This window comes from Pseudorca crassidens, chromosome 10 (genome assembly GCF_039906515.1).
Source record: "Pseudorca crassidens isolate mPseCra1 chromosome 10, mPseCra1.hap1, whole genome shotgun sequence".
In the NCBI taxonomy this organism is placed as follows: domain Eukaryota; kingdom Metazoa; phylum Chordata; class Mammalia; order Artiodactyla; family Delphinidae; genus Pseudorca; species Pseudorca crassidens.
Window position 1 is genome coordinate 106,574,256 of NC_090305.1, and position 9,550 is coordinate 106,583,805.

Sequence of the window (9,550 nt, forward strand, 5' to 3'; positions counted from 1 at the left end):
ACAGCCTACAGGCCTGTACGAACACACGTGTACTTAAAGGCATCTTTGGGGTTTTATTTTACAAAAATGGGGCATGCGATCCTCCTGGGGTCGCCCGGGGTGATTCAGGGTCCAGGCAGGTGTGGCAGGTGTGCCGGGGGCAGTGCTGGAACCCATTCTCCGTGTGAAGCAGGTGCCACGCAGACACCCAAGCTCGTCTGCGGCGGGAGCTGCCGCTTGCCGTCAGCCCTGCGCTCAACCGCGCGTTTGTGCCGTCACCTCCCTGGGAGCTGGCCGACCCTCTGCAAGGCGCACCCTTCAGGCTTCTCAGGGAACAACCCTCTGCTGACGGGCTGTTTCCACCTCCAGAATGCTTTGCAAAACACTCGTACGTGGACTCTTCAGTACTGGCTCTTTTAATTTTATGAAATAAATGCTCCAAGTGAGATTCCCATGTCAAACAGTAGGGCCATATTTTATCTTAAGAGGTATTAAGAAATTGCATTCAGTTAGGTTGTATCCGTAGCAATTCCCATCAGAGGGATACGAAGGCGCCGGTTCCCGCCCAGCTTTCCCAGCGATAAATGTTGGGACGCCATAATTTTTGCCAATCTCTTGAATAAAAATTTGTCATTATTGTTCTGATTTGATTTGTCTTGACTACTAATAAGGTTTAGTATCTTTTCATGCATTTATTACCACTTCTATTTCTTTCTCTGTTAATAGCCGATATATATCTTTTCCACAGTTTTCTATTGGGTTTTAAATCCTTTTCTTATCAAGCTGTAGGAACTTCTCGGATATTGGAAACAGTGATACTTTCTTGTCCGCGGCGGTTTCTTGGGCGCACTGGGTCCAGCCTCAGCTCACAGCCCAGCTTTCCCTGTGCCCAGCCCCCAGGCCTTGCTCCCTCCCCAGGGCCAGAGGCCCATGTCTGCCATGCACGGCCCACCTTACAGCAGCATGGAACTGTTTCCTCAGTCACTTCACTGTTTAGGCATTGTCCAGGGTAAACTTGCCAATTCAGGGTTTCCAGGAAGAGCTCAGAGTTTCCCCATTCCTCCCTCTTCGGGTGCTTTCACCTACATTCCTGAAGACTTGCCAATGTCCAGGCGTCAGGAGGCTTTTTCTTTCATCTTGAGGCACCTTTAGTTTCTTTAGTTTAATAACGTACATATTAGAGTGGTGACTAATCGATTCGGAGACACGTATTCAGCCTTTATTAACGGGATGTGTGTCCTCAAACTTGAAGACCACTGGTCTCTATTTTATATATAGGAAGCAGACATCGTTTCAATAATAAGTCTACACCAAGACAGTACGATCTAGGTGTCTGTCCTCTCACTGAGGACATGCCTGTTTACACCTTCACGCCACCGAAGAAGGCATCAAAGAGCCTGGCATGCACCTTGGTCATCTGACAATTAGGACGTGTGTCGGGACCCGGAAGTACACTTGCAGGAAGACTGGCAGCAGATGCTACAAGGCGTCCTGGCTGGGGGCTGTGGACCTCGCCTCACTGGTCACCCGTTCTTCACCCTGATGATTCAAGTCTGCACAGGAGAACTCTGGACGGCCCTCTGCCTTCAGGCGGGGTAGGGACCCCCACTCTCTCTCCTGCTCTCCATCGGTATGATAAGTTTTCTCCACTCTCCCTTGGAAGTTACACAGTGTACTGGGTTGAACCGTAGGATGTTGCCGTCATGTTGGTCAAACATCCGCAATTTCATATGGTTCAACTGAATACGATTAATTTTTTAACACACACACGTGACTTAAAGTCTAATGTTACTTGATCTCTATCTTTCTCTACCCTGTAAGGACCTTTGGATATGTCTACCCTGATCACTACCAGTTCCATTCTACATGGCATTATTGTCTTATATTTCAGTTCCATTTTGTCATCACCAAAATAATCATTATTAACACAATTAGTGTTTATCATCGATACTTATTTCACTCTATTTCCACGAGTCACCAATCCGTTTGCTGTCTTCAACCATTCCTCCTTTGTCTAGTGTTCAGTTTCCTTCTTCCTGAAGTACCTTCCTTAGAGATTTTCAGTAAAGAGCAGTTCACGGTAAGCTCTGTCTGAAACATCTTTATAGCGTGCACACTCTTGAATAATAGTTCAGCTGGATATAAAATTCTAGTGTGACAGCTATATGTTTTCTCTCACTGCCTTGCAGATATTTTCCTGTTGTTTTAGGCTGCTCTTGTTGCTGTTTTGAAACTTCTCATAGCCCAAACACTGTGCTCGGGAGGTAAAATTCTGTTCCTCTCGGGCCCTTTTACAACATGCTTTCTGTCTTTGATGTTCTCAAGTTTCCCTAGGAGATGTCCATACCTACATGTTTTTAAAACCATTTTGTAGATTCATTGAGAATCTTCTATCTGAGAATACATTTGATAAAAACTGGAAGATTCTAAGCTCTTACCCCTTTCATTTTCTCTCTTCTCCTCTGGAACCCCTGGTTGGTGTATGCTGGGTCACGTGATTCTGACCCGTGTGTCTCGTAGCTGTGCTGCGTTCTGTGCTGTGTCCCGCTGGTTTTCCTTACATCTGTCTTCTGCTTTACTAGTTTTTCTACTCTACTCAGTCAGCTCTTTCATCTTGATTTAATGGATTCCTAATATTCCATTTTGTTCTTTTCTACATCTCCTGTGATGGGTTATTTGCTCTTTATTTCTGATTTTTATAAGACTTATTTTATTTCATCATTTTGAACATTGTTTTATCATTTCTCTCAGATTTTTCAGTTAACTAAAGTTTTCAGGGAACAAATCTTCCTGGTTTCCTTCCTTCCTTCTTTCTTTTTTTTTTGCAGCGAAATCTCACTCGCGGTGAAATCGTCTCTCTTGGTGTCTGTGGACCTGTCTAGTGCACATTTAGCTGATCCCAAGCAAGGCTTCTGTTTACTGTGGAACTTCATGGTGCTTGGACTGTTGAAGTGACATTCCATGGTGGCTTTCTTTTCGCGTATGCCAGGTTTTGGGGGTGGGGTGGGTGTGCCACCACCCCAGGAACAGACTCCGTGACAGTTTCTCAGCTTCTGGTCCCCACACCAGGAGGCAGAGTTTAAAGCCAGATGCTGGGTCCTCAGGAAGGGAAAGCCCAGGACTCTGGTTTTTCCTTGAGGGTTACAGCCCCCTCTCCCAATCACGGTAGGGCCAGGCTTCCTTCCCTGAGTAGGTGTGTGCAGTGCATCCATTCCCCCACAGGGGTGTAGGAGTCACCTCAGCTTCAGTTCTTCCCCTCCTGTAGGCCAGGTGTGCGCACAAAGACCCAAGCTCCCAATCTGTGGGCCCAAACTGGCCAGAGCTGCCGGTCCACGAGCCCGACGCCCCCACTCTCTCTCACTTCCCGCTTTGCTCTCACACCCGGACACCCTGCTTCCTGGCTTGCCGTCTATGCCAGCACGGAAGAGAAGCTAAAGCCACCGCCTCTGGGCCAGGCTGCTTGGGTTCCAACCCTGGCTGCACCACAGATGAGTTCCTTAACCTCACGGCTCTCAGTCTTCCTGGCCGTCACATCGTGGGACTCTCAGCTGAGTTCATAGACTCTAGGTGCTCAGCACTGTGCCCAGAACACGGTGCGCACCCGACAGACACTACCTGCTATTATTTCAAAGCGGGTGGGGTGGTTCCGTCTTACCCAGAACCCTACGTGCTGCTCAGGCTTCCTGTGTCCCCCACTTAATCTTTCCTGCTTGTTGTTTATGCGTAAACTGTGTGACCCCAGTTTTTCAGAGCTCTGGCTCTATTCTGGGTTTAAAATTTAAACCACTTTGTTGGAAGGAATGGCATCCAAATGTAGGGGAAAAAGTAAGCAGATGCTTTTGCACAGGTTATGGAAAGAGTAAAAAATGCAGTTCTGGTTTTCTAGTGTTGTGTAACGAAACACCCCAAAACTCAGAGTCTTAGAGCCTCCGTTTTGTTTTATTTCGCTCACGATGTAGTAGGTCAGGAATTCAGGAACGGCTCTGCTGGGCAGGTCACCCTGACCCACGCGGCAACGGCTGGGATGTCGAGGACTGACCCACTTCCAACGCGGCTTTCACGCTCAATGGCAGATCGTGAATTTTCATCCCTGTGTAACGTCCAATGTGTGAGTGTGCTTCCTTTCATTCACCCGGTCCCCTGGAGGTGGGCGTTGGGGTTGTCTCCAGTTCCTTTTCCAGTATGAACATTTCTGTGCATTTCCTCTGGTAGACACGCCCAGGTTTCTGTCTTGGGTACACATTCAGGAGCGGAATTGCTGAGTCAGAGGGCACGTAAATGCTCCTTTGTAAGATGACAGTACAGTGATCGTTCTACATCACATGCCCTTCTGCCTGTGTAAGCTGATACTTAGTATCGTCAGACTTCTTGCTTTTGGCCGATAAAACAATCTTGTCGTTTGCTGTAGCCTGTGTGCGTGTCTGAATCAGTAGTGTCACTCAGTACGTCTGCAGGTGCCTTCTCTTTTGTGCAACAGCTGCTGTATCTTTTGCCCACTGGGTTTTTTTCTTTCTTCTTACTGATTTGAGGTGTTCTTTATTTAATCTTGACAGCAATTTTTTGTCAGTCATGTTTTGCAAGTATAGTCTCATACTGTGACTTTTTTTTACCTGATTTAAATTGTCTTTTGACTTACAGAAGCTCTTAATCTTAATAATGAATTTAAATATATCAGTCTTTTTCTTTCATGTTAGTGCTTTTTGTACTTTAAGAAATCCTCCCCTACCTTGAAATCAGAAATCCTCACCTATATTTTCTTCTAAAGATTTTAAAATTTTGCTTTAGATATTTGCTTTGACACAAGTTCTTAATCCATCTGGAGAGGATAATTTAATTTTTTGTGTATAATTTAATTTTTTCCATATGGATAACCAATTATTCCTGGTACACACTGAAAACTAACTTCTTTCCCTGCTGGTTTGCCACGTGACCTGAATCATTAACAGAAGGTCCATATGTGCACAGATATGTTTAGGAACATTCTATTTGTTCCACTGGTCATTTTTTTTTTTTTTTTTACCCCTGAACTAATACCACACAGCATCCCTTACTAAAGTTTTATAATGTCTTGGTACCTGGCAGAGCAAGACTACCTTCCTTCTTTAGAAGACAATTCTAATGAATTCCAATTTTAGAAGCAAATGGACAAGTTCTTAAAGGGTCTTGTTGAGCTTTGATTGGAGTTGTATTAAATCATTAGATAAATTGGGGGAGATTATATTATGATATTAAATTTTCCAGTTTATAAACACGGCCTCCTGATCAGTTATACGACCAATGCCTTTCCTGGAGAGTATATCCCCGCTGTCTTTGACAACTACTCTGCCAATGTGATGGTGGATGGAAAACCAGTGAATCTGGGCTTGTGGGATACAGCTGGACAAGAAGATTATGACCAATTACGTCCCCTATCCTATCCACAAACAGATGTATTCTTAATTTGCTTTTCTCTTGTGAGTCCTGCATCATTTGAAAATCTTCATGCAAAGTGGTACCCTGAAGTGCGACACCACTGTCCCAACACTCTGTCATCCTGGTGGGGACGAAACCTGATCTGAGGGATGATAAAGACATGATTGAGAAACTGAAGAAGAAGCTGACACCCATCACCTACCCGCAGGGCTTGGCCATGGCCAAGAAGATCGGTGCTGTCAAATGCCTTGAGCGCTTGGTGCTCACACAGCGAGGCCTCAAGACAGTGTTTGATGAAGCTATCCGGGCGGTTCTCTGCTCGCCGCTGCCCCCCGTCCCCCCGCCGCCCCACCCCCACCCCGGGTCAAGAAGAAGAAGAGAAAACGCCTGCTGTTGTGAATGTCCGGGCCCCAGGACCCTTTGTACGCTTTGCTCACACGGTGGAGCCTTCGCACTCAGTGCCAAGTTTTTGTTAACAGGTTAGATTTTCCATAAAACCGTTCTGAACCAATCAGTAATTTCTAGGTTTTGTTTGTTTAAAGCGTAAGAGTTCAAACTTTCACATTCTATTAACGTTTAGCCCTAAAAAAAAAAAAATTTATTAGGTTTTCTTTTATATCCTGCAGGAAAATTTTACAAATTTCTGCATACAGGTCTTTACAACTTTAGTTAGGCTTATCTCGTTGTATTTGTTGTTTCTGTTGCTAGATAGATGGTCCCAGCATCCAACCCACCCATCAGGATGCCCCAGGGACGTCACACAGCTCTCTGCTCACTGAGTTCAAAGATGAAGCTGCTTCCCACGCAGCATCCTCTGCTCACGAGGGCCTCCCCTGTACACCCCGGAGCCTTGGTGTACACTCAAGTCCACACACCCCCCCACCCCCGGTCACCAACACCCAACACATTCTACCTCCAGAAAAAAGCTTAGATCGGTCCAGTGGTTAACTGGGAGACTGGGATTGACATATATACACTAATATGTATAAAATAGATAACTGATAAGAACCTGCTGTATAAAATAGGGAACTCTGCCTCACTTCACTACAGTAGAAACTAACGCAACATTGTAAAACAGCTATACCCCACTAAAAGAATTAAAGAAAAAAAAGACTTCGCCTTCCAATGCAGGCGGTGCAGGTTCGCTCCCTGGTTGGGGAGCTAAGATCCCACATGCCTCGCAGCCGAAAAACCAAAACATAGAACAAAAGCAGTGTGGTAACAAATTCAATAAAGGCTTTAAAATGGTCCACAGCAAAAAACTCTTAAAAAAACCCTTAGCTCCATCCTCTTCCCTCCCTTCCTCTGCTCATCCACCAGGTGCTCCCTAATTCAGGTGCCTCCTCCTCCTTCCCGACCGCAGCCACAGCCCCCCAACTTCCCCCGCTCATCCCGGCTGTGCCCTCCCCCAATCCTCTCCATCTTTCGGGAGAAGTATTCTTTCCAAAGCGTATAGAGCATCAATTCCCGACCCTACTTAGAAGCCTCTGACGGCCTCCCTCTGCTGTTCCCCAGGTGACTGTAAAGAGACTGACTCGCTGGCCTCACTGGCTCCTCCGTCCGCCTCCCACCGTCCCCTCCTTGGGCACTCTGGCCCTGACACGCTCTCTGGGACCCGACAGCTCTAGTCTGTTCCTTAACCCTGACTTGCGCATGTCTAACATCATCTCACGTGTCATGGGTGGAAGCTCTACCACATCTGGAAAGACCGACAGAAGACACGGGTGCAACGAGAAGCAGCAGGTGCAAGGTTTACTGTGTGGCTCGGTGCCGGTCCCCACAACACGCTGAGCGAAGTTATCTCTTTTCAGGAGCCCAAACTGAGGCTGCCCGGGTGCGGGGCTAACTCGGAGGAGTAGGGACGGGGGTAGGCGTGCCCCCTGGGACCGGTGGGATCTCAAGCATGGAAAGGCAGCAACGGCATCAGCCTCCCTGCCCACGGAGGGGCCCAGAGAGGGGGCTGGGGTCCACCTGCAGCCCCTCACTGACTCCTACCCAGGCCATGCCGCCAGCATGGGGGAGCTTGTCCCGTGTCCCCCTCCCACCCACTTCCCTAACTGCCAGCACTGTGAGGCAGGGGCCATGGCATTCAAGGTCCCGCATACCTGGGCACAAACCTGGTCCGGGCTGGCCACGTGCGCTGGGCCAGTCCTGAGCCCGGCCATTCCTGGCGTCCCTGTCCGCGCAGGGGGCCAAGGTGACGACTGATGGAAGCCAGCGTTGGGGACCAGCAGTGTGACTGCGTCTCCATCCAGGAGGGCCTGGCCCCAGCGCGGCGGAGGTGAACGCCAACTTCCAGTCCCTCCGCGAGCCCACCCTCCTGCTGCAACGTCCCGCTGCCCCGTGGGCAGTGTCTTCCTGCGCCCACAGCCTGTCTGGTCCCCCACCCACTCGATGGGCGGGCAGGCGGGCTGTTAACAGCAACATTAGTAACAGCGTCTAGGGAACGCCTTGCTTGTGATGTGCGTGGCACCCAGCTGAGCATTTCAGATGCGTTATCTCAACTGGCCCCACGGCAGCTCCCTCAGCACCTGTCTCCTTGGAAGATTCTTTAGCGTTCACGAGACCCCGGCTGCCATGCCCGAGCGAGCTGCGCTCCAGAGACGGAGGCTCCCTGGCCAAGACCACCTAGCAAGCCGGCGCTGGGTGCCGCCCTGCCCGCTGCCCCCGTGCCCTCGCGGCTCCAGGCTGCGAGCGACTAGGGTCACTTCGAGGCTCTGGGGCACCAGAGACCAGGGAGTGGTCCTCTCCGGGCCAGCGGTGGCCATCAGGGCCTGCCCACCCATCGGTTAAAGGGTCCACGTGAGCTGGGGTCAAGGGTCAGAGCACAGCTGCCAGAGGCCAGCGTGTAACCGGGTCAGGGGCTGGAACACCCCTGGGTTCCAGAGTGACTGTGTGGCTGGGCCAAGAGTCAGTGTGGGACTGAGGTCAGGGGTCAACGGGTAGTCAGCCACCGTCATGAGGCTGACCCCAGCGAGAACCAGACCCTTGCCCTGACCCATCAGGCCAGCACCCCTCTGCCCACGGCCCCAGCGTGGAGAGCTCAGTGGGACGGAGTGGAGGGGTCCCTAGGGCCAGGTGACCTGCACGGGGCCCCCAGGGAGCCCCAGGGGTGGTCTGCTGGTGGGCTGGGTGGGGCGTCATGACGAGGAAGGAAGGGGGTCTCTAGGGCAGCTCCGGGCCCTGGCCCCTTGCATCCCCACCCCCAGGGCCACCAGGACCTCTCCAGGGGCAGACCAACCCCAGCCCCTCTGCTCAGGCGCCACCACACCTCGTGGGACCAAATGCGGCCTCTGCTGGCCCGAGACCCCCAGCGGCTGCCAGGAGGTCGTCCGCTTTCCTACATCTTCCCTGGGGTTCCCTCCTGCGGGACGCTTCCCGGCGCGTAACTTGGAAATCCTCTTCATCCTTCAAAGCCGCCCCGGACACAGGCAAGCCCTGCCGCATCCCCGCCAGAGCAGTCACTTCCTAGACCCTCAGCACGCACGTCGCCTGGTCTCGCCCCTGCGGGATTCAAGCCACGGGGCGGGGCGGGGGACACAGGTCGGGTAGGAAGGTTCACGGCCTCCGAGCTGAGCGGCAGCAACTCCTCTGCACGAGGAGGTGGGCTTCTCATCACATCCCGGAGAAGGGCTCAGCGGGCCTGCGCGTCCGCCGGCCTGCTAACTCGTGAGCCTCCCTTCCTGCGGGGCAAGAGGAAAGGCCCAGCTCAGAGCGGATCCATGAAGGCGGAGCTCGGCTCTGCTGTCACGGCCGTCCTGTTGTCTGGGCTCCTTTCCACCTGGGGCAGGTGACAGGGCTCCTCATTAACCATCAACCTTCCCTCCGAAACACCAGGAGGGGCAGGAGTACGTGCCCCGCACCCGGCGCTGCCCAGCCCTGCACCCTGACAGACCTCCTTTCCTGTGGCCGCAGGAGCCCGCCCAAGCCTCACAGCCTGTGGGAGAGGTGGACTCATCAAAAATAATTTCCTGGCCGGAGTCATTACCTTCCGCTGGCAGAGGCCGTCCAACTCCCTCAGCAAGAATCAGAAGCCTGCTGGCCCCTGGGGACCCTTCACCCCAAGGAGAGGTCAGGCCGGAGGTCAAGCCCGCCCAGTCACGAGGGACGAGCTGGCACTCCCGGCCCCCAGCCCTCTGCAGGAGCGACTCGGACCCGG

The 9,550-nt window shown here is 51.4% G+C and overlaps 1 pseudogene; it reads left to right on the forward strand.

Annotated features, from left to right (window-relative positions):
* Positions 1-5,201: 5,201 nt before the first annotated feature.
* On the forward strand, positions 5,202-8,023 carry LOC137232942 (ras-related C3 botulinum toxin substrate 1 pseudogene; annotated as a pseudogene).
* Positions 8,024-9,550: the final 1,527 nt, after the last annotated feature.